The 24845-nt window shown below is 46.5% G+C and overlaps 1 protein-coding gene and 1 long non-coding RNA gene across 8 annotated transcripts in view; both read left to right on the top strand.

Moving 5' to 3' along the window:
* LOC101074368 (fragile histidine triad diadenosine triphosphatase) overlaps positions 1-24845 on the top strand; it is a 124582-nt gene that overhangs the window by 39801 nt on the left and 59936 nt on the right. The window lies entirely within an intron of this gene.
* LOC115246812 (uncharacterized) lies at positions 250-7784 on the top strand. Of its 4 annotated transcripts, none has more exons than XR_003885881.1 (4): positions 250-2653; positions 2874-2957; positions 3035-3160; positions 3238-7784. It is a non-coding gene; the product is annotated as an uncharacterized lncRNA (long non-coding RNA). The 4 variants fall into 4 exon arrangements; XR_003885880.1 differs by lacking the exon at positions 3238-7784 and having other exon boundaries at positions 260-2327; positions 2536-2653; positions 3035-3205; XR_003885882.1 differs by having other exon boundaries at positions 253-2653; positions 2874-2990; positions 3070-7784.

The raw sequence follows: 24845 nt of genomic DNA, 5'->3' as shown, positions 1-24845 counted from the left end.
CACACAACATAATCAACAGAACCACAGAAGAACTCTGCTCATCTGCCATTGTCTGGTATTCTGTAAACATTCGTGTCACATCCATCCGTCCGTACATCCATCCATCCATCCGTCCATCCATCCATCCATCCATCCATCCATCCATCCATAAGTCTGTCCTTCCATCAACCCATCCATCAACCCATCATCCATGCATCCATCCGTGCATCCATCCGTCCATCCATCCATCCATCCATCCATCCATCCATCCATCCATCCATCCATCCATCCATCCATCCATCCATCCATCCATCCATCCATCCATTTGTACAATATTAGCAACAAAGGCTGTCTGCTGTTGCCTTGGAAACAGAGATTGATATTTTTCTTTAGCTTTTCTTCTGTTGTGACAGCCTGAAATTAGTCAGGAAATGGGCAAGATGTCCGCTTAATGATGTTCCCCAGATGGAGGAAAAGGTGGTTTTAGGTCACTGTTCCTCTCCCAACACTTTCTTTCCTCTGCTCATATCTACTTCCATCTAGAGTTAAGAAATCATTTGCATGATTTTTATCATGGATTTGTTTGAATAATGAGGTTATTTTCTTTGTGAAATGATAATCAGCTCTCAGCTTTGTGTTCAGAGTGCTGCTTGCTCCATGCCGGCTCCTCCAGGCTGAGATTAACTTGGAACTGTGAGACATCTGACACCACGTGTGACTGTCTTTGACTTCCTTTTGGTACAGAGCTGACACATTCTGAGAATATGTTAGTGCTAAATGTTCGCATCAGAAGCAGGCGGTGGGCTCCTGCAACCCAACCAGCAATAGTTGCAGTTTGAGGCCACAGTGTTACCATATGTAGAACCATAGAACCAGCGTCGGTCATTTAGTCATCGAGGTGCTTCTGGCTCTGCCGTTTTATGTTTTTTTGTTGGTGTGATGATGATGATGATGATGATGATGACACAATCACATGAGTGTGAGGTCCTCTACCCCGTCTCCCAGGGTCGCTCTGCCACTGGTCACTGGCTCTCGCTTGCCAGCAACCTCAGACAAATCCAAATCATGATGCTGCTCCCCTGGGTTTTCCCTTCTTCCTCTTCTGCTTGTCTCATATACATTTTTACTAGAATCCTTCTAAATTGGGATTTTTGATGCATATTTGCTTTGAAGCCGTAATTCCCAGATCAGTCATCTGCCGGATTGCTTTGTGTGTCGCTAACACAGCGTTTGCTTTGATCTATGACTCTTAAGATTATTCATTTTTCAGACCTGATGCATTATAGACACCACTTTGTTCTGTCTCTTTGCTTTCTAATCAATAACTTACAGATCTTACCAGCGCTCCGTCTTCATCTGTACTAAACTATTCATCTGTACCTCCAAGATTCTGCCCTTTGGAACTTGTTTTTTTAAAAAAAGCAGATTTTTCTCTTCTTTCCCTTGGTGGACGGGTACACTTGTTTTGATGCCCCTCAGGTAATATCTCCACTGCTCAGCAGAAATGGCAGTGGATGTTTCCTTTGCGTCCAGCCATGTGACATTGATGGATACGTGTGATATTCCAAATGTTACCATGGCAACAGAAGCAGCAGACTTGCTAACAGCAGGAACCCTCAGTGAGGACATACGTGTAACACGTGTAAACATGTAATCTGACCGTTCAGACTCTGTTGGTCACGGGGTGACGATGAAAGCACCATATGTATGAAATGTCAGTGCCGACTTCTGGGAAAACAGGACTTTTCAAAGAATATTTGTGACTCAAATCATTTTGTTTCACTATTACTAATAACAGTTGTCAGGTTAATTGGCTTGCCATCAGACCATCATTTTCTACTGGAAATCACTTGATTGTGGTTTGACATGTAGGGCCTCCAAATAAAATTCTGCGTAGGACCCCAATTTGGCCAGTGGTCCCTTGCTTTACTCCCGCACCTGCTGCACCATTCATTATGAGCTGAGTTGGAGGGACTACAAGTTTATTAGCGCTCACCTTGGCCCTTTAAATCCTTCTAAACAAACCCGCTGTAACCTCACACTGGCAGCAACGGATTAATACCTGCAAAATTGCAAGTGTCATTACTCTTACTTCTATATTGACCTGATTAAGCGACCGGCAGCACACCCCTGTCAGCTTGATTAGCTTTGATGTGCTGAGATGAAAGGACAGCGCCAAGTCCTAAGTTTTTGAGTGAACTGGCCTGTATGTGTTTTGTGATGTGCCGGCCTCTGTCACTGTCATTACCTCTTTGTGCGCTATGTTCCAACCCCCCACCCAACACACACACACAAACACACTCACACCATCACCCTCCTCTCCAGCTTTCAGATGGATGATGGCTCAGGTTTGCAAATGACTCAGGGAGCCCACATTGTGGGGCTGGGCCCTGGAAACGACATTAATTAATTTACAAGCTCTAACTGCATCTCTGGCACTTGCAAATTCAAACCCTACTCAACCACCCCCCATCCCCCAACCACCTTCGCTGGCTTTGATTAATATCAGAGGCTGCACACCACACGAGACACTGCTGATTATTTTACTCCTTTAAGCTTGGCTGGAGCTGCAGGCAGCTGCGGATGAATTAGACTAATGTTTTGACATGCTGCAGAACAGAAAGATGGAAGCGGGGAGGCAATGGCCCCCTCACTGATCGGCTGAAAGACTGCGGTAAGACTCCCATGGGCCATCGGCGGCCACACATCTTGTAAGGAAGCTCAGAGGATATGTCAAGTTAATGTAGCAGCATAGCATGTACAGATAATATATCTCAGCTAGTACAGCGGCTGAAGTGACCCGTGTGAATTCCAGTCATATTCATCAGGATGCTAAATTGACCCTGTTTTCTTTTGGTTTACTTTGGTTTGAATTGATTATGGTTTGGTCACAGTTTGCACCCACAGATAAGCAGGAAATCCATAACAGAAGATGGCATATTTAAACCTTGGCAGCACCGAATGGAACGGATACAAAAGTGAGACGCGGACTGTTCTTTACATCGCATCAGGTGATAAATAGCTGATCTTACATCAGAGTTTGTTTCTTGAGCAGTCTTAGAGTGAAACTGATGATCAACCTTCCTCAAGATCGCTGAAGAGTTTGTTGTGGCGTCCGTGGTGCTCTGGCAGCGGTAGGACAAATGGAGCTGATCCTCGTTGCACCGCAACTTCGATTGTTGTTAGTGTTATTGACAGGCTAATTAAATGTGTTGCTACATGGTAAGCAGCGAGGAGGCTCTGATACTGTATGTTCAGCAAGTACAGCCAGCAGACGGCGCCATCTATGTGTGCGTTTACTCATAAAGCAGGAATTCAGATCTTTTTCTTGTATTAATAATTCAATGTGGAAAGTTCCTTCACGGCTCCTTCAAGTTGCTCACGGAAGTGGATCCTTTCACGGTTGGGTTCTTCTGGCCAGAGGCTGACTTCCCTTTCTCTCGCTTTACTCCTCCTGCGCCCACTGCACCATCCATTATGTGCTTGGCCAGCGCCGCCTGTTTACTGCATTATTTATTCAGTCTTTTTTTAAGGTTTTCAGAATAATTGAGGAAGTGTGTTGAGCAGCTACCTCGCAGCAAACTAAATAAAAAAAACAAGAATCTAGAAGAGAACGGAGCAGCTCCTTTGTCATGGAAAGCAGCCATTCCCCTGCTGGATGTCTTTATTCCCAGAGGCGGTGTTTGGACCAGTCCACCAATCACCTCCCTCCTCTCCCGTCCTCCCCTTTGTGCACAGACAGTCAACATTTTCTGGCTCGCTCACATGGAAAATGTGACATTTATGAGAGGGATCATCCATCCTTCGGCGTTGCTTGTGGTCGTGGATTATTTGATTTCTTGCGATAGAAACTGCGGGTAATATGGTGTGTTGTCCCTCTTAAAGAGACAGTAATAGCTGTTGGAGCAGTTAATCAACAGCCCGTGTGAGGTTATGGAATGGTTGAGGAAGCCGCCAGGGCCTCACTCATCCCTAACATATCTGATCAGCTATCTGCCCTGAGGACACTTTGTTCTACAACAGATATGAAAGATGGTGAAACAGATTACTGAACCAAAATATGGGTCTTTGTTTGAGTTGGGTAGTCTTGTGACAACAGATGAGTCTCAGTCAGAGCCGAGAGGAGGAGGGAAATATCCCGCGCTCATTAGTTCGTCTGACGGTGAATGCTCTGTGGGGTTAAGCTGTTAGCTTGCGGAAACGGTGTCCCTTTGTCACGTGACATTTGGATTACATTGGGCTATTCAGTCCATTTCTCTACTGCTGTGCGTTTTAATTAAAAGTGACATGCTGCCCTGTTGTGTCCAGGTACTTGAGCTGTGGCTTCAATGTGCTGCTGTTATTATCCAGTCGGCATTTACCGTCACTCAAAACACCTTTCCTAATAAAGTCTAAGCCTTATTCAATGACTAGAGACAAAATAGCCCTTTAAGATAGAGATTTATGGTTTGTAGAGGCTGCAATCAGATGTGGAATTCAAAACATTGCTGCAAATATTGGAAAATCCATAGAATGCCACCGGATGTAGCTTTTTATTAAACAGACAATTACAGTGATTTGATTAAAAATGAAGAGAGAATGATGGAAACGACAAATTCCCGAGACCCGTGCTGCACATTCCATTAAAGCTGCAGCCATCCTGAATAAATGCGCTTCCTGATGGGTCCCAACACCACCAGCCATTGTAATGGAGTCCCAAATTACATGTTCGTTATTCTAGTCATCGTAATGAACTGGCTGACTGGGAGTGCTCAACGAAGAATCACAAACCTGAGGTGGCCCCGCAAACACGGCCGGGTGGATAATTGGGCTTTTTAATGAGCTGGACCGGGCAGTAAACCAGCCCAAAGAAGCATCTATTATTGGAATGTAAAGCCTCAGCCGATCCACCAGAGCTACGAGTTGCTGCTGTCAGGAAAGGGGCAGAGTCAGTGGCAGAGCTGTCAGCGGCTCACAGACAGATGAGAATGGACAGAAAAATGCGAGCTGTGAGGCAGGATGTTTGAATTTGAGCCAAGCCTCCGCCAGGCCATGCAGGCAGAGTGCCAGGCCACGCCCCCTGGCTCTTTATCATCAACGAGACAGTGAGCGAGCTGTCTACGTAGCATCTTTGTCAACTGTCACCGGAGGGAAGGTCCAGTCGAGCAGAAAGTCCCCGGGTCAGATATTTCTCCCGATAGTGTCAGTGCGCAGAGACCGACCCATCCGTCTGCACGGATGCAGCCCATCTGAGCAGTAGGGGCCCCGCCGGCAGGTTCCGCCTTCCTAGGAGATCGACATTGGCCTCCTTGGTCGAGCCGGCGTAGAGTTCTTCCTGAGAGTCAGAGGTCATAGGGTGGCATCAGTGATAAACACTGCTGCTGGTGGAGGCCTCACGCCTCATTTTCACATTCTCTACTTATCTACGCTGGTATCCTAATATGTCCAGTCAGTATCATGAGTCCCAAGCAGCTTGCACACAGGGTGCACACACAATATAGTCGGGATGGCTCCCCTACTCCCCAGGATGGCAAACGCCCGATTATCTAATGTCTCATAACAATAAGAAAAGCCGACCGAGCACACCAGCACACCACTCCCAGTACGGTCAAAACTGTTGTCGTCGCGTCAAAACTTCATGTGTGGGCTCTCTGGCTGATACATTTTGAAAATCACGATGTCCCTACAACGCTCAAGGACCTGCTTTGTTTATTATTGTCTTACGTCCCATCTGAATACGACGTATGGATAAGCTACACCTTTTTATGTGTTTCCACTCACAGTTTAGTTTATTGGTTGTAGGTTAATTCCCTGTACATTTACTGTTGAGCTCAAGTCGCCTTGGCTGTACTGGTGTTTTTGGCTTTTTCATCTCGGTATTGGACCATTTCTGGTTGAAATATGACCTCAGCAGCAACACTATCAAAAGCTAACTTGGCAACATGGCAACTTTGCGTTTGAAAGTACGAACCGATAAAATCCAGGGGATCGAAAAATGGGCCGTCTAACATCAGGAGGCATGGCTATGCTAACAGTTGTCGTATGTAATGGACTCTGTGTCTTCCAAAACAAAGAGGACGCCATTATTTTGTAGTTTTGATAGCTCCTTTAAGCTAAACCATTGAATTGCAAAGTAGGCTAATGTAATTTAGCAACCTTCCAGATATCACAGTGCTCTCGCGAACATTATGCACTTTATATGAATATGCAAATTGTGGGCAAACAAACAGATCCAACTGAGTCAACAGGAAGTGAAAACAAGCTGCGATGACGAGCTTCACTCTGATCCGCTGGAGCCACAATCATCAGGACGCATGTCTAAAAGCATCTTTGCTTTTGGTTCGCTCCGGCGTCATTGAGCGATTCTATTGCTGCTCCCGTGCACACAGCCCCAGGTCCAGTCTTTATTAGCATCAGATATACTGTCCAGTGAGGAAGATGAAGTTGGACTGTTGGACAACCAGTTGATCGATGCCCACCAATAAAGCCGTGTCAGATAGCTGTTTTGGACCCTGAACAACGTGGTCCGAGCCACATTTAGTGTTTGAAACAGCCAGCTCTTCCAGAGTGTGACAGACGTCTCTGGTGAGGTTTTCCTCCTTAATTGTGTGTTTTTCTCCTCAGACCAAGCTGCCGTTCACTTTAATAGACCCTCAGGTCTGTTCTGATTCCTATGCTAAGACAGCTGGACCAGTACAAATTTCACCCATCTGGATTGATTCACTTCTTTTAACCTTTAACATAGGTTTTTATTAATATCTTTGCTGACAGTAGTCTGTTTTTGAGCCTTTGGGTCGGAAGTCCGTAACAAAGTCTATGACTGATTTTGTCTTCCTTCTGGATTTTGTCAGTTCCTTTTAAATGGCAGAATAAAGCCACGTCTTTGATATCTGTTTAGAAAAACATGAACATCTGGGAGACGCTAAGAAACAAAAACACCATTTGAATGCTTTTGCTTTGAAGCTCCATTCATGAGCACTTTTCAGACACCAGCCAGCCGATGCCGTCTCCAAACCTTGGACTCTGAACAACAAAGTCTGTCTGCTTTTCATTGTGAGAACAGTTACAGCTCTGATGTGTGCTGGCATCCATACACACATGTATGGTCGTCACAGCAAGAGTGAGCTTTAGCATGCTGGGAGAGACCTCGCGCCCACCCCTCTGGTCCTGAGATGGTGCAGCGATCCGACAGGAGGAGAAACGAAAGAGTGGCGCTTGTTCACTCAGCCCTTCTGTTGAAGATGACCGGCAGGTGAAAGTCAGCACCGCTCTAATCCAAAGTGACTCCTTAAAGAGATGTTTGGGTTTTTGAGGAGCGACTCAGGTGGCAGAGAGAGGGAAGAAAGCCGCGATGACAAGTACGGGGGAGGGGAGTAGTGCTGGTAGCGGCGGGAAAGGCATTTACTTTTAAGTCTTTCTATCATCATCCATCAAACCAACTTCCATCCATCTGCATCAGGATGGAGAGGTAGAGCAAGTGGAGTAGCACTGCCTCTGACGCAAAAGCAACAGCGGCTAAGGCTACTGCTACACTAGCATCAGTCATAGTTCTGGTGTGTTTATATCTCTTCTTCATGGCACACTTGAATGTAAGTGATGTCTGGTGGTTTAATGGTAACCGGAGTTGGGTCTGGATGCGTTGGCTTTGTGTTTGTTCAACCCGACAGGAGAGTTTTTGCATATGTACCTCTGTTGCGTACAGTCGCTTAGCATGTTTCCACTCTGCCGTCTGCCCCGATAGAACCAGCTAAATCAAATCAAATCAAATCAATCTTTATTTATATAGCGTCTTATACAATCAAAATTGTTTCAAGGCGCTTTCCAGAATCCCAAGGCCTAACCCCAGACAAGCAACAGTGGCAAGGAAAAACTCCCCTTTAACAGGAAGAAACCCTGAGCAGGACCAGGCTCATGTAGGGGGACCCTCCTGCTGATGGTCGGCTGGGTAAAGAGAGGGAGAGGAGAGGAGAGGAGAGGAGAGGAGAGGAGAGGAGAGGAGAGGAGAGGCGAGGCGAGGCGAGGCACAGAGCACAGAAACACACACAAAAATACACTATACAACGGGTCAGCGGGGCCGGAGGTCATCATGCAGCTCTGAAGGCGGCGATACCTGTAAATGAATAGTGGGGGGGGGGAAGCAGAAAAACTACACAGGAATCAGCATAACTAGTCTGCTTGATGAGGAGGAGGAAAGGAGAGGAGAGGAGAGGAAATCATGACCCAGTGGGGTGACAGAGGCCTGTCAGGTGATCATGTTTCCGGACCCCGGCAGCCTTGGCCTATAACAGCACAGCTAAGATGTGACCTAACGATTAGACGACCCCCTAAGTATGATAATTTGTCGATCTATCATAGTAACTGGAACTACAGAATTAGTAACAATAAGCTTTTTCAAAGAGGTAGGTTTTAAGTCTGATCTTAAAAGTAGCGATGGAGTCAGCCTCCCCTACCTGGACAGGGAGCTGGTTCCATAGCAGGGGGGCCTGGTAGCTAAATGCTCGGCCCCCCATTCTACTCCTAGAAACTCTGGGAACCACAAGTAGACCAGCATTCTGAGAGCGGAGCGGTCTATTGGGCTGATAAGGTATCACTAGCTCCTCCAGGTAGGATGGAGCTAGGTCTCTGAGGACCTTGTAGGTCAAAAGAAAGGTTTTAAAAATTATTCTAAATTTAAGGGGCAGCCAATGAAGCGACGCCATTACAGGAGTTATGTGATCTCTTTTGTCAATACCTGTCAGAACTCTGGCTACAGCATTTTGGATCAGCTGGAGGCTTCTTAAAGAGTTGTTTGGACACCCTGATACTAAAGAATTACAATAGTCCAGCCTGGAAGTAACAAAAGCATGAATTAACTTTTCAGCATCATGCCGTGTCAGTAGCTTCCTAATCTTTGTGATGTTCCTCAGGAGAAAAAAGGCACTTCTAGAGACTAATTTAATGTGTGAGTTGAAGGAGAGATTTTGATCAAAATTTAAAGAAGCTGAATAGACAGAAGCATCCAATACGGTGAAGATTCTGTGTTCAATCCTGTTTCACATCCTTCCTGTAGATGTGTATCTGTGTTCAGCTGTTGTTGTTTGTGTTCTGCTAATTGCTAATTATACCTCATAACTGGGCCAGATGTTTTTGGGACGCTGCCGTGCCAGCATGGGTGGGCTGTCAGCTCCGCCCATCTGCCGCCTCGGTCAGGCGTGTTTGGGCTGTGGAGCCATTTAGCAGAATGTGCAGCTGTTCCAGCGTCGGCGTGCTGGCGGCTTTTCGTGTTCGGCCTGACCTCGCTAGCCCTTTCAACCTGTACGCATGTCGATGAGGCGAGCGACGTGAGCTGCCAGGATGTGGTGGTCCCGTCATTAGGATGGAGGTCAGAGCGTGCTAATCACTTCCATGCTGAGAGAACCTGCTTCCTGACAGCAGCCCAACATCACCATCATCACCTGGGGACAATTACTGAGGCCAGACAGAGTCAGGCCAGCAGAAGAATGTGGGTATCAGACCATGAAGGCATTTGAGGAGACGCCATTCTCCGTCCTGTCCTAGATGTCCCATTGGTAAACACAGACCATGTCAAGAGCTCTGGTCAAAGATTTCACTATTAAAACACCCACTAAAACCTTTTACACAGTCATTTGGTTGTCATGGACACAGACCTAGCGCTGCAGTTTCTTCCCGGTTTCTCATTAGTTGGTATCCAGTACTCATCATTGTTCCAGCATGATGGACAGGAAGTGTAAACAAGTTGCCCTTAAAGCCTCACTGTCGTTCCCAAGTGGTTTCAGCTGCACAGCCCAGAAAACTCATCACCATCACCATGTTGTTTATTTTTGCTAAATTAACTGCATCAGTAAACCACGTCCATCTTTGACATTAATGCAAATTAAATATTTTAATGAAATTTCTTGCAGCTCTGTAAAGAGAATATATATCTTCTCCTCTTGAAAAAGCAATAACAAGACTGTGGAAATATTTAAAAAGAAAATAAAATCTGAAAAAGGATCAGTTATTCACATCAGTGTATAACAAACAAGTCCAGGGGCAGCTTGTGGACACAGGTGAGCTCATTGACCTGGTGGACTGTGGAAAAAGGCCTGAGGAGCATTTCCTGCTCTGTCCTCAGAGGGCACCGTTTCTTCAGCAGCAAACTTCTGGCAGACGTCAACCTTGAACTCACCACACACTGGTTCAGTCCTCCTCGACCTTCTCAGTAAGTTTGTGTGTGTTTGTAGGTGTATGAAACTCTCCTGCAGGGGGCATTAGTATGTCCAGTATGAGATGGACTGGATTAAAACCAGTCAGGGGCTATGTTGCTGCTCTGCGTCTGTGGTGTTATTCTCTTGCAAGTGTCCTGTGACCCCGCCCCCTCGCCACCATCAGACTGTCTGGTTGCTGCGATGTAGGGAGCAGAAAGAAAGAAGATGCCTTCTTCTTCCTGGGAGCACTATTGGGCCTCTGTGGCCCCTCCCCACCATCCTCACACCTCAATAAGCCCCTGAGTCTTCACAGCAGAACCCAGCGACCAGGTTCACGTAAAGCACGTCTGTACGTGCAAAAGGGCTTCTTTACTGCTAAGGACCTGCAAACTTCACACAGATGTGGAGTGTTCATGGCAGCGTGTGCGGCGATTGCGGGTGGCCCCTTCCCTCGTTGTGAACCTTGTCTGATCCCAAAGTGACTTTCTGTGTCCTTGCTGCTTCTTCGTTGTGGCTAATGTGGAATATCGATCCATTAGCATAGGTGATACAGGTGATACAAACTTGTCAACAAGAAAAGAATGAATGAATCTCACCTGAGCTGCATCTAAGCAGGTGTGTGTGTGTGTGGGGGGGGGTGTCGACTGCCTCCAGACTCCCTCCTGCAACTCATCCATGTCTGCATGTTTGTGTCACACATACTGAAGCTTCCAGCGAGTGGCAGTGCTTTTGCTCACTGTCTGTGGGATTGTGGAAGCGTTTAGAAAACAGGACCCTCGGGGGGGCTCTGATCCTCATGTCCTCACCCACTGAGCACAAAAGCCTCCATCCATCTCCAATTTGCGTTCCTAATTTGGCTGATAAATCCACCTCCTCCCCGTGATCCCTAATCTCCTCACCTGATTCAACTGTGATCCCACCCCGTGTGGAACTGTGGCGCTGCTAGCACCCTTGGCACTTGTAACCTTAAGATAGCGATCTTTAATACCTGCCAGGCATCATGTCTGCTCTCCCATCTGATAGCTCTCACAGGGCCAATAGATGTGTCAGCTCTGAATTATTAATGAGTGCCTCCGCACACGGAAGCGCTGCTAATAAACAGCGTGAATGTGGCTGTTAAAATAGCATGTGACAGCCAATGACAGCAGCGCGACACTTGTCAGGTCTCTGGGGTAGCACAGGCCTGTTAGAAGATAACGAGTGGGATCAGAAAAGCAATACTAATGATGCATTTCAAACATGATTTATTAACAGTTGCCTCTGTACATGCTTTAGTTGGCGGGAGGGGGGGTGGCTCATGCCCGTCCTGAAGATAGGAGAACTCTGGCAGCACTTTGGATCTAACCCTGCTAAATGAAGCTAAATCATTATGTATTGTTCAGCTGTGCAGGTACTCCAATACCTCCAATAGTGAATGAGTACTGTTAAAGACAATAGTTCAGGATAAAGTCATGGTTGGAGAGGTGAAAGGTTCACGCATCTCCCTCCCGGCAGCTTTTATTCAGCTTTTGTGGAGATTTCCTGCAGACAACTATGCTAACATCGCTACGCCTTGATTTGGTTACAGGCTACCCTGCATCAAGATTAGCATTGGTACTTTAACTTACCTCATTCACGTTGGCGTTACTCTTTTTGGTTCTTTAAAACGCTCCTCCATTAGCGCAACAAGCCTCAGGCCTTTCGATTAAAGTTGCAGGAAAAGGCTGCAACTCACCACATTTTTTCCACAGTCAAGGAGAAATGGAATCTGTATTTCCTGGGAGCGCCGTTGAACCTCAGGCTTTGTGTAGTCGGTGATAAATGTACATCTAAAAGGCAAAGCTGTAAACATGAGACTGTGTTTGTGGGTTTGCGTCCAGCCTCTCATTAGCATTGCTGCTCACATGTGCAGCAGCACTCAGACAGAACTCAGGAGCAGAATTATCAACACACATCTCCTGACAACTTTATCAATATTCTGTCCCATCAGAGTCAGCCAGCAATTGTGAAAGGTTAGCGTAGCTCAGCTAACAGCCTCATTAAAAAGTTAGGAGGAGCAGCGAGGGCACCTGGAGGAGACCGGAGGGACGCCTGGCTGACAGAGCTCCGAGGCTCTGAGACCCTCAAACTCCATCTCTGGAGATTGTCTCTCATCGGAGACTCTGACCCCAGCTGCCAACCTTGTCTATTTGCGCCGTGTTCAGATGAGCCAGAGAAGGATGATGGTTCTGTCGCTTTGTCTGTCTTTTCTGTCACTCTTATCTGCTCCTACCACTGGAGTTTGTTGCTCTCTGCTGGGAACCAGAACAGCCAAAACAGCAATGTTTATTCTCCAGTGCAGAATTTCAGCAGTCATTTTTAATTCAGTTCAATGTTATTCATACCGCGTCTGTTACAGTAAAGACAGGAAGAAACCTTGAGCAGGACCAGCCTCATATTAGGTCAGAGGTCAGGTGATTGTGTTTCTGTACCCCAGCAGCTTCACACTGTAGCTGCTCCTGCTCTAACTATTAGCATTAGCTTAGCATAATGGCTGTGGCTACAGAATTAATGACTTCCGACCTTCTGACAGAGGAGTGTTTTCATCCTCATCATCCTCCCGTACCTGATCAGGGAGCTGGGCCCTCATCAGGAGGCCTGATAGCTAAAGGCTAACCCCCTTCTGTTCTACTGCTAAAGGTTCTGGAACCAGCAGTAAACCCTGTTCTCTGAGACTGGAGTGCTCTACTGGGGTGATCTGGTGCTGTCAGCTTCTCCAGATATGATGGATCTGCACCTCTGAGGACCTCAAAGTTCAGGAGAAGGATTTTTGTCTGTTCTGGATTTAATGGGCAGCCAATGAAAAGAAGCCAGCATGGTCATGTGACCTTAGTGGCTGCAGCATTCTGGATCAGCTGGAGGGTTTTGACTATAATAAATCTTTGATTATCCAGAAGAAACTCAATTAACGTTAGCCTAGCATGTTAAAATCTGTTCTGTGGCTAAATTCTGCTTCATGTTTGACACTCTGAGCTAAAATGTGCTCTTCTGGTGAAAGTGAAGAGGGGCCACAGCCAAGTAGGACTACATTGAGCTAAAGAGCCTCATTTTAATTATTTAAACTCAGCAGATCTGTTGTATGTCTGCTGTCCAAGACCTTGCCACACCTGAACCATTGAGCCAGTGAATAGTAATTAGATTAATATTCAGGCACTAAGAGTTCTCTCTGCAAGCAAACCGTGAGCATGGTGACAAAAACAAAATGATGGGGGCTGAAGACATTTTGACTGTATCTGAGGTCCTGTGTGTCTGTTTCTTAAGGATCAGTCCTGCTTTTGCCACCGCAACACTCAGGATGGGTGGGTGGGGGGTGGGGGGGGCGTGTGAAGTAATTCAGCACCATGCAGACCCCAGAAAGCAAATTGAATTCTAAAATGCCTTTTGTGGGCAGGAATTGTCCACTCTATGATGGACCCTGGGGCCGGCTCTGCCCGTACTGTCATAAACAAACCATAATCATAATGTGAATCTCTCCTTGCTCCATTCCTGCTGCCCTCACAAGAGCCATTTCAGAGGCATAACATCCAGCTGCTGGGGGAGAATGTTAAAGAGAGGCTGCGGAGTGGTGGAAGCTACCCAGGCAGCAGCCCAAACCACAACGTTCCGGCGCAGACCCATAAAAAACGGCGATGCAGAAGAGGAATTTTGCCGAACGTTTCCTCCTGCTCAGCTCCGCCCGCTGAGTGTTGAACAGATGGAGGATGACTGTGGATTCCTAATGAATCCACCGCCAGGAGAAGATACACCCAGCTAACTGTTCCTCAACCGTCAGAGGAGCATTCCGACTCAGGTGCGCTCCATCCTCCTCCATCTCCTCCTCCTCCTCACTGGGTCCCAGGTTTCCTGGGATGAAGCTCACCAGCAAATAATCAGCTCCCTCTTGCACTGAAGCACATCTCCAGTAACTCTGACGGGTGTGTGCTGGAGTGTGAGGCACCAGCACACATGCACGGATGTGTGTGTGTGTGGGGGGGAAGGGGCACACGGTGCTGTCAGTGGAGGCAGTATGAGTTAGGTTCTTCTTATCTGCGGATGTTTCTTGGAACTTGAACAGGTGACAGAAATCAACATCATGCTAACTATTTAGCTTAATGATTCCTTTGGGACTCCAACAGCAGGTCAGTCGCGACCATAGCAACCCTGCATGTAGTTGCTTTGAGCATCCAAGCGAAAGATTGCAGAAACTCAGCTTTATTGTTCAGTGTGCCGATGGGCTTTCACGTGCACATGTAGAAGAGGTGGCTTGTCAGGCGTAAGGGGTGGGACATGCATCTCAGCCCTGGCAAGGAACATGTTCCTCCCGCATCGTCGGACACTGGGTTTATACACGCAATCTCCAAATTAGCTGGATCACGGCTGGGGCGAGCGCACAGACACGTCACCTGAGGGTTCAAAAGAGTTAAGCTCTGGGGGAAAAGTGGCGAGGTCATTGGGATAGTTAAGGCGTTCACTCCCTCCCGCTCGCTCCCACCTTTGCCTTGACCTCAGAGGGCCTCATGTAATATGCATGTGCTCTGGGCCAGGAATTAGAATTTAATAGAGCTGAGAAAGGAAAACACACGCACACACACACCAAAGTAACTTACCGGTAAGTTAAACCAGACTATTCGAAAGTATTTTCTTTTACACCCTGACACTCACCATCATTCAATCACAACCTCTGACAATGAAGAGGACATAAACAAAACAAGACATCTGCAACACCTTCTGGTGGTCTGTCTGCCTGTCTTTCTGCCTGTCTGTCTGCTAAGGTTGCAGTAGCTCATCAGAAGACCGCTCTAGATCACAGCATGATAGCAGGATGAATTGTGGGATTTATGTGTTCACCTTTAGCAGGATGATGACCGACAACGTCTGATTGCTTCCTACAAGTGTTCACTCTTTATTGTGAGTTTTTTCAAATTTGCTCTTTCCAGGGCCCGGGGTGTAATCCCAGTGTCTCATTAAGGCTTGAATTACAATGATAACCAGGCTGGCCTCTCTGGCATGTAGATGACGTATTAAACTTCTTCAAGGTTCAACCGCTGCGATTCAGCCTCTCTTTGATCAGTAATTGCTGGCAACTTTCCCACAGTTAATTGATTACTCCTGGGAAAGCTCTGTTTTCCCCTCACCCCTTTACTTTTGCTCTTCATCTTTGCTTTTTCTGAAGCTTGGCTCAGCTGCTCCCGGTCCTGTCGGACTTACATCTGAGCGCAACACCTTCAAATAGCTGCCGAGCTGACACAGCTTCTTGCTGAGGCTGGCCAATTCTTCTGGGAGGAGGCAGCAAAGTGCCGCCATTTTGTACAGCTTTGGTGATCTGCAGAAATCTCTTGTTTTCTCTCCGACCCGAGGCCGTCCTTGTTAAAGTGGGTCTGCTGAGAGCTGTCATCCACTTGGCAGGTGGAGGAGAGAGGACAGCAGATGATCTAAGTGGAGCTCTGTGCAACCAGACGGCTTCAGGTGAGAACTGGTCATGATGCCGTGCCTGCTGTCAGGATTCAGTCCGGCTGAACTCCTTTGTCTCCGCACTGTCACCATGATAGTATTGTGATGTTGAAAAAGCCGTTTCCTGAAGCTAAAGATCTACACCCAGAAGAGACAAATATGATCCAACATCAGGGACCACAGCATCTCCTGAGTATCAGAAGATTAGCTGGAAGCAGCACAGGATGAGCTTGGCTGAGGGACTCAGCTGGCATGATTGGATTACACAACCCACCAAATTAACAAAATTTCCGATAAGAATATGGAACCGTTTGAAGCAGGGGACAACAAAGCGCACTAAAATGTGAGTAAAGCTAATCGCGGCCAACTTTACGAACGGTTAATCAGCTCCGATGGTAGCACTACGTTGGTTAAGTAGAAATAAATGTTAATTTTAGATTAATTCTCCCTCTGAGAGTCTTACCGCACAGCCCTCACAACAATTGTCTTCCCTCTAGTGAACTACATTTCCTGCTTTGTTACGTGGCTAATATGGCTGTTGTCGTTACGTAATGACACACATCCATTAGGTTAATGACTTTCTGGGTGATTGCAGGGATTGGATGGGGGGTGGTTTGGGTCACGGGGATTGATGGTAATGAGTGTGCCGGGCCAACTCTGCGTGTGAAGAAAGCGATATGTCAGCACTGATGGGCTCAAAGAGCAATCATCTTAATGCTGAACTGCCAAGCAAATGAACAGGGACCTCGGTGGCTTTGACGGAGACAGACATGTCTTTGCTTCCTGCTCCTCATGTTTCCCTTAAACCTCTCTGCCTGTTTCCTCCACATAATTACTCATCAACGTTTTCTTATGCTGCACCTAAAGCTGACGGAGACATTAGGTCAATGATGTTATCACTGTTAATGATGTTGACTTTATTCCTGAAGAACTCTCAAACTCAGCAAATCTGACTGCAACTGAGAGCTCAATATGAAATTGTGGGACCAAGACCTCTGACCAGTCCAGATCCTGATCTATACCCTTTTTCCCCCCTTTCCATAAACAAAGGAATGTTTATGTCATTCTGCACCTTCACCCAGTGGCAGCATGAAGGAGCTCAGCCTCCTCAGCAGGTGGAGGCCTCCATCCAGAACAACCATTTGGCCCCTGGGTGTTTAAGACCAAGGTGGCAAAGGCGGAGAACCTGTGTGATGTGTGTGCATGTGTGTATGTGTGTGAGAGCCCACCTTTAGAGGCGTGTATTAAGTGAAAAATTAGGATAATTTGACCAATGAAAATCTTTACATTTTTACACCCAAGTCGATCTAAAATGTAAGGCAATACAAATACTGTAATAATATTATTAATTTTGGATCAGAAACTCAACAGATTGTTGTACAATGTTTGTCCTTTCATGTCGGGCCACAAAGTCTGTTCCTCACCCATACAATTTTTGAAGAACATCCTTTTGCGTCTCGGCACTGCTTCCGCCTCTGTCCATCTGCTCTCTGGGCAGGGGCAACGCTGCAGCAGCCAGGCGTAGCTGATGGGAGACCAGCCCCAACACGGTCCCCTCAAGATATGTGGACTCAATCAACAAAGCAAATAACAAATGGAAATCAATGGAACATGGTTTTGGCATTAATTATCAAACTATTTTGACTTTGGTTTATTTATGCCTTTGTATTTCTAAAACCCTGGAATTGAACAGCTTGTCTCTTTCCTGGAATATATTATATTTATGCATATAATAGCTAAACTGTATTAAGCTACTAATTAGCAACACCTCTATGACCGGGGGAGGGTGCACAATGAGTGAAGGCAGGTCCACCCCTGGATGAGTCGCCAGTTAATCACAGAGCCCTATATCTTGGGTTTTTGGTACAATGCTGAAGGGTACCTTGGCAGTGTTCTGAAGATGTACCCTCCCCATGACCTGAAAGCGATAAAGCAGTTAAGAAGACAAGAGACCTCTGTGTCCTCCGAACTTCCGTTTAGTCTCTCAGCTAGCTAGCACCTATTCATTGTCGATTGTTTTCCTGGCCTCACACAATGACAAGTGTCCATATCTAATCATATGGCACGCAGTCAGGCCATTTGTGGTAAGAAGCGAGCTTGTGTTGGGAACCACTGTTCTGATTGATCCACAGGTCTCTTATTCTTATCCACCTGCCACACATAAATGAATGACAATCTGAAAACTGATTATTTTTACATCAATAATAATCTCTTCATTGTGGTGGATGAAATAACCTTTGGCTGGATGAATGTATTCAACCCGACGTCCCTCAACACCCTGTAGAGGCAACACAATCGGATTTCTAATGTGCAAGGTTGTTGGAAACCATCATTTTTCTGCCCGGTTTCAACCACGGCAATGGCCAAAGCCAGCCAGCCAGGATGCCTGCCTTTGTATGAGGTGGGGAGAGAAAGCCTGGCCCAAGCCTTGAGGTCAGTCCAGTCGAGCTTATTGAGGTGAACAAGGAGTTTGGAATTCTGAACCAAAGCCTGGATGCTCACCAGTATCTTTACACAGAGTTGATGGACCTTTGTGGGTGTTGACTGATGTAATGTGACACAATGGATGGCTTACATAAGGCCATTTGTTCCCCAAAGTGAGAAAGGAATGCTCATAAATATGCAACATTTGTAGAAGAATGCAGCTAATGTTTCTCTCCGGCATTAGAGCGCTCCCATCATCCATCCCATCATACACCTACAGCCTGTCCGCATGCGGCATCAAGCCTGGTCTTTGCTAAACAGATGCCTGATCCGCAGAGCATGTGGGCAGCATCCGCTGTGAGACGCCTCTCTGTGGTAACGAGTGTTTGCAAAGCCTGTTGGAAAACAAGCGGCATGTCTCCGCGTGCACGGACATGAGTGAGCAAACAGCTCTGATGGCAACGAGATGCTATGGCGGTGACAGACGGAGTCACATGTGCTGCGGCACGTTCAGAGCTGACTTCTCTGCAGGCTGCAGAAACGGTCTCCTCAGATGGAGATGTAGCAAATGGGGTCTATATAGACACAATGTGCCCTACACATACACACACACACACACACACACACACACACACACACGGAGTGTCAAACTGAGCCGTCGCCACTGGCGCCCCGTGTTAAAACATGGAGCCTCGCCTTTGTTTCCTTTTCAGAAGGCATTATATTAAAAGAGGCAGATGCTCTTCACTCAGCATTTCCATCAATGCTGGCCCTTCCTCTAGCCCCCTGTCTGGTGTGTGCCTGCGGGGCCTTTGGGGAGAAGAGAGCAGAGGCGTGTCAACCGCACAGCCTACACAGCCATGGCGTGGCAGCATCCAGGCAACAAGGCTTCCTGTTCCGCTCAGACGTGCCTGCGGAGAGTTGACGGTGTTGCTGCTGAAAACAGTTTTTCGGTGTTTTGACGGAGACAGAACCCATCCGGCTGTGAATCTGGACCAGTGCTGACTGGGAAGTGAAGTCTCCCCATGCACTCTTCCCTTTTGAACCCATTCACATTGGAAATAGCCACTTTGTTACCCAGGACTTGAACAGATGAGGTCGTTTCCCGTGATGCTGTGGGTGGTGCCTTTATGAGCTGATCTCCTCCTTTTGGTCTTTTCTGAAGGACTCGTTTGTACAAATGGTGGTTCGGTGCTGGTGAACGAGTCCTCGTTCATCGTGATCCGCCGGGTTCAGTTATGAGGTTCCCTCTTTAACCTGCAGTCAGAACGTCACCTATTTGGTCTGTTTGGAGGGGATTTTGTCTGTCTCTGAGCTGTAAGCACAAACGCTTCTACAGGTGTCGTACTACAGGTGTTTGCCTGAACTGGGTCATATGGACCCAGCGCCTCGCACGAGGATGAGGGCCATTCCCCGACAGGCCGGGTCCGCTGACCCACCTGCTGGATCACACCAGCCCATTTTTACAGCCCATATATCTTAGGAGGATGTCTTTCCTGACAAGAGGGATTTCCAACCTGTCCTTTTCCCCACGACTCAGCCTGCAGGTGAAGAAAAGCAATGATGCCGCTCCCACCTCCACAGAACTTTGCCGCTCTGCATCACTCACTTTGACTCCGCCCCAGAACTCCTCCCACATGTTCATTATAAACTGGCTTATCCTTGCAGATGAAGCCAGTTTTACTGACACGGGTGATGACCATGAAAGTTGTGCATGCTTGCTGTCCAGCAAACATCCGACAGGGTTGTGAGGTTGACCTCGCCGCTGCTGTGACCTTGGCTCGCCTCCTTTCACTAGATTTAAATGGGGGACTATTAAACGCAGGTTGGAGCATGTGCACTGCACTTTGGCAGCACAACATGGCCAAATTAAAAGGACATACATTTTAATAGGCGCAGCTTCATCCGTGGCAGTTACCGCTATCTGATTAATGGCCACACGCTCTCATTTCAATAATCCATGAATAATTCTGCGCTGGCACCAGAGTCTTGATTAAGTATATTCACAGAGTAGAAAATAAAGAAATGAGGGAAGCATAAATTCTTCTGCAGGCGCTGAGAACAGAAAATGTCCATTTGGTCGGCCCCATGCTGTGGAAAATCTGAGCCTACCAGGATGAGGCCCAGAGGTTTGCGGGATTAATGATGAATGTTGTAGGAACTCTGAGATCTCTGACCCAAGATGGACATCAGAAAACATTATTGGATCAATGTGGGTAGCAGAAGCTATAAGATGATGGCTTGACCTCCCCGGCTGACCTTTGCTGGTTTCCTGCTCTCTGGGTGACTGTTAGGGTCAGAACCTCCAGTTGATCCAGATTGCTGCAGCCACATAGGTCACATGACTGTGCTGGCTTCTCTTCATTGGCTGCCCGTTAATTCCAGAACAGACAAAAATCCTTCTCTTGACCTTTGAGGTCCTCAGAGGGGCAGGTCCATCATATCTGGAGAAGCTGACAGCACCAGATCATCCCAGTAGAGCGCTCCATTCTCAGGGAACAGGGTTTACTGCTGGTTCCAGAACCTTTAGCAGTAGAACGGGGGGGCTGAGCCTTGAGCTATCAGGCCCCCTGATGAGGGACCAGCTCCCTGTTCAGGTATGGGAGGATGATGAGGATAAAAACATTCCTCTGTCAGAAGGTCTACAGTCACTAATTCTGTAGATACAGCCATGCTAAGCTAATGCTAATAGTTAGCACAGGAGCAGCTAACCCTTAGCATCACAGCAGGAGGGTACCAGCATGTTTGCCTGGTCTTAGTTCCTTCCTGTTGGAGAGAGCTTTCCTGCCACTGTTGCTTGTTGAGAGATGTCTTGACTGTAATCGATGCTCTACAACTAAAACTGAGTTGAACTATGAGTGTGTTTTTTTTTGCTCAAGAGCAAAACCTCTGCTGAGGTTGTCTGGGTGCACGTTTAGTTTGCTCATGCATGTATGGCTGCTGATATTCCATTGAGGAGGACTTACTAGAGAAATGGAAGCTGTATATAAATATATGTGGAAGGACAAGGAACCATCTGAGCCATCAGCTAATTGTGGGATTAAAGGAAAGAGTCAGTTAGCCTGTTTGTGTGAGACGTCAGGCCAACAAATCCGCGTCTTCAGCGCCTCAGATGATCTTTCCTCTTCCCTTTCTCTTTTTCTCTTGATTGTTTTTTGTCTTTTGCTGCATGTCAACTACTGTTGCATCAAGGTTGACGGCAGAATACGCAGTGCTATTTAAATGCTAATGCTGCTTCTGCTGCCAGAGAAAAGTTTTTCACTTTGAGGTGGCGGTAAAACAGCCGGCTTATCTCTCGTCAGGCTCCGTTTTTATGTTCCTTCACAAGAGTTAATGCTGCGTGCAGCCAATTCTGTTTGCACAAATATGATGTCCTTTGTGACCTCACACACACACACACACACACACACACACACACACACACACACAAACACAGAATCTTGTTTTACCTTGTGGCTGTCACGTTTAAACCCACATGCAAAGTTTTAGCCCAGAAGATCTGACTGTCTCCTGGTGGAAGACGTGGCCATCTGCTGTGGTCTGGATCCTGGTAGGCTCAGACATCACAGTGTTCTACTGAAGGATGGGATCTGGTAGCAGCTGGGAGCATCTGCTGGGGAGGTGTGTGTGTGCAGAGATTAGATTGGCTTTGTTTAGAATGTTCTGACCTCCAACCTTCCATCTGGAAGCTCTCTGTTCGGTGGACGCTTATCACTTTTGAATAAAGGAGAGAAGAGATGAGGTGTTCAGGTGATCACCTTCTGTTGGAAAGTAAACATGTAAATTAATGTGTTGCCACTGATGATACAATCCATAATATTAACATGATATCTGCATTTCTGCAGCAGGATGTGACCTCCAGCCACCAGGTGTAGGTCAAAATGTTGATCGACTTTTAAAAGCCAGAGCTTTGCTCTTCTCATGAATAATACTGAACTACCCAGATACACACACGCAATCACACATGTTTACATATATACATAACCAAACACACATGTGCACACACAGGTTGTGTATTAGAGGCTTGTAGCTTGTGCAGCTTCATGCTTTCTCTCTTCTCTCTGGTGCGTTATGAATGAAACATCAGGTGACTGTGCTTGGAGGTAACAGCCCAATCCAGCTACTTTAATATTCACCACTCCGCACCAGTAAATGGGTCTGAAACTGGTAGCTACCAGACATGTTAGCTTAGCTTTGTGACAAGTGTTGTGGTGGTTGGCTTAGCTTAATATAGCAGACAGTGTCTGCTGCCATGACGTCAGTCCTGCCGGCAGCACCAGAACAGCAGCGTTCAACAACACATTGTTTTTAAGCAGGAGACCCTTACTGGAACCCATGTTCACCTCCACGAGATTGGAAAAGCACTCCAGGGAAATGACCATTGTACATTCCTTCTCCAGGTGTGAGAGCACTGTCTGGTAGGCACAAAGCGTGCAGCCACTGGCGCCTCATTCCCGATGGGGCCCTGAGATGGATTTGCAACCTGGAAACCCACGCTGTGGCCACTCGCTTACAAACTGAACAATTAAACTACAAGCCAAACTCTACTTTAGTGTTCCCAACTAACTGAACGAAATAACAAGTGGCATACAGACACAACAAACTAAAATTACTGATTAACTCAATAGTTCAACCTCAACCGGATGAGCATTTATTGTTAGATCAGTATATGCTCTATTCACAATTGTGTCCACCTTCTGGAGTGAACATTGCCTGCTCTAATAAGAGGGGCGGGGCCAACAGTGGTGGTTGGTGATGACAGCTACCTCCAAACACCATTGACCTCCATCTCAGCCAACAGCAAAATCAGATTGCAACAGCTGTGTGTCTACCCATGGAGGGTGCCACTCATACATTTTAACACTAAAGTTGCCAAACTGACCCACACTGACCAAATTGTTAAGTAGAACCAGAATCAATCAGCAACACTGCTTTATACTCAGGTGTTTTTTTCGCAGAAAAAGGTGGTTCTGAAGTGTAGCTACACTTTAAGAATGTATGAACACTAAAACCATCTTAAGCTGGGATTGTTATACATGGAGCTAGATCCAAAAGAAGAAACCAATGGTCTCACTAGTAACCTGTAAACCTGTAAACGTATGATCTCTCAAAATGACCGTATAGACATTTTATCAAGAAATCCACAGAGTGGACCAGTCACAGCTGACCAGCATGATGTGTCTCGAACCAGTAGGACATCGACCCGAAACCACCAGTTTAGAACCAGAACTGGACTCTTGGGCCGAGAACCCAAATGTCTGATGGGGCGGTAGAATCTCTACCAAGTGTCTCTTCTCTTCCATTAATACTGCTAATATCACTGTCCTCTTATCCCCATAGAACAGCCAGTAGTGCCTCCCCATCCACTTCCGCATCTGTTTAATTTAATTAGGCCTTTAGCATCACAGTGAAGCGCTTCTGCCCTTTTTTTTTTTAAATTTCACTCACATTTATCCCTCCTAATGTGGACACTGGGAGATGAGTGCTGAAGGTCTTCCTGCTCACAGAAGAGGAATGTGAAGCAATTTTACTTTTGCTGCACTTTCTCCTCCTTCATACATAAAAAAATACTTCTTCAGTGGTGGACACACACATATCAGAGAGACACAGATTAGGGACTGCTCAGATAGTTTAGGAACAGCTCCAATAGTTGAGGAACTGCTCAGATAACCGAGGAACAGCTCAGATAGCTGAGAAACTGCTCAGATAGTTGAGGAACTGCTCAGATAATCGAGGAACAGTTCCAATAGTTGAGGAACTGTTTAGATAACAACTCCAATAGTTGAGGAACTGCTCAGATAATCGAGGAACAGCTCAGATAGCTGAGAAACTGCTCAGATAATTGAGGAACTGCTCAGATAATCGAGGAACAGTTCCAATAGTTGAGGAACTGCTCAGATAATCGAGGAACTGCTCAGATAGCTGAGAAACTGCTCAGATAGTTGAGGAACTGCTCAGCTAGTTGAGGAACAGCTCCAATAGTTGAGGAACTGCTCAGAAAATCGAGGAACTGCTCAGATAGCTGAGAAACTGCTCAGATAGCTGAGAAACTGCTCAGATAATTGAGGAACTGCTCAGATAATCAAGGAACAGTTCCAATAGTTGAGAAACTGCTCAGATAATCAAGGAACTGCTCAGATAGTTGAGGAACAGCTCCAATAGATGTGGAACTGCTCAGATAGTTGAGGAACAATTCCAATAGTTGAGGAACTGCTCAGATAGTTTAGGAACAACTCCAATAGTTGAGGAACAGCTCCAATAGATGTGGAACAGCTCAGATAGTTGAGAAACTGCTCAGATAATTGAGGGACAGCTCAGACTCAGAAATCACATGGCAATGATATGCAAATCAGGTCACAATAACTGAATGTGTAATAACCCACCCAGAAATGAGCTGAAGCTGGTTCTGAAGCTCCCATGGAGAGTCTGAACCAGCTGCCATAAAAGTGCTCTGGTTGGATGTCACAGCTCCTTCGTTGCCATGGTGACAAGGAATAGTGACATTCAAATGAGTTCAAAACAAGTGAGAAATAGTTAAGTTGGCCTCTTTACGCGACTGTCCAGAGACAACAGTATTACAAATTAACTGGTTAGTTTATATGACTGTTTATATGACTGACTTTATGTTCGGGGCTTGCTTTTAACCCTTTCAATCACGAATGTTTATCTCCCGAAGGCTTCATCAGAATTCAGTCAGAGAGTGTGAGGCATGGTGTCCATCAGAACACTTCATCATGGGGACAATGACCTAAATAACTGTCCTAAAAGGCTGAAGTGAAGACTTTCAGTCGTCCATTTGTCCTTCTGATTAAGTTGACTGCTTTGCCA

This window comes from Takifugu rubripes, chromosome 19, assembly GCF_901000725.2.
Source record: "Takifugu rubripes chromosome 19, fTakRub1.2, whole genome shotgun sequence".
NCBI classification, from domain to species: domain Eukaryota; kingdom Metazoa; phylum Chordata; class Actinopteri; order Tetraodontiformes; family Tetraodontidae; genus Takifugu; species Takifugu rubripes.
The sequence above is the reverse complement of the archived record's forward strand: the minus strand, read 5'-3'. Positions and strand labels throughout refer to the sequence as shown.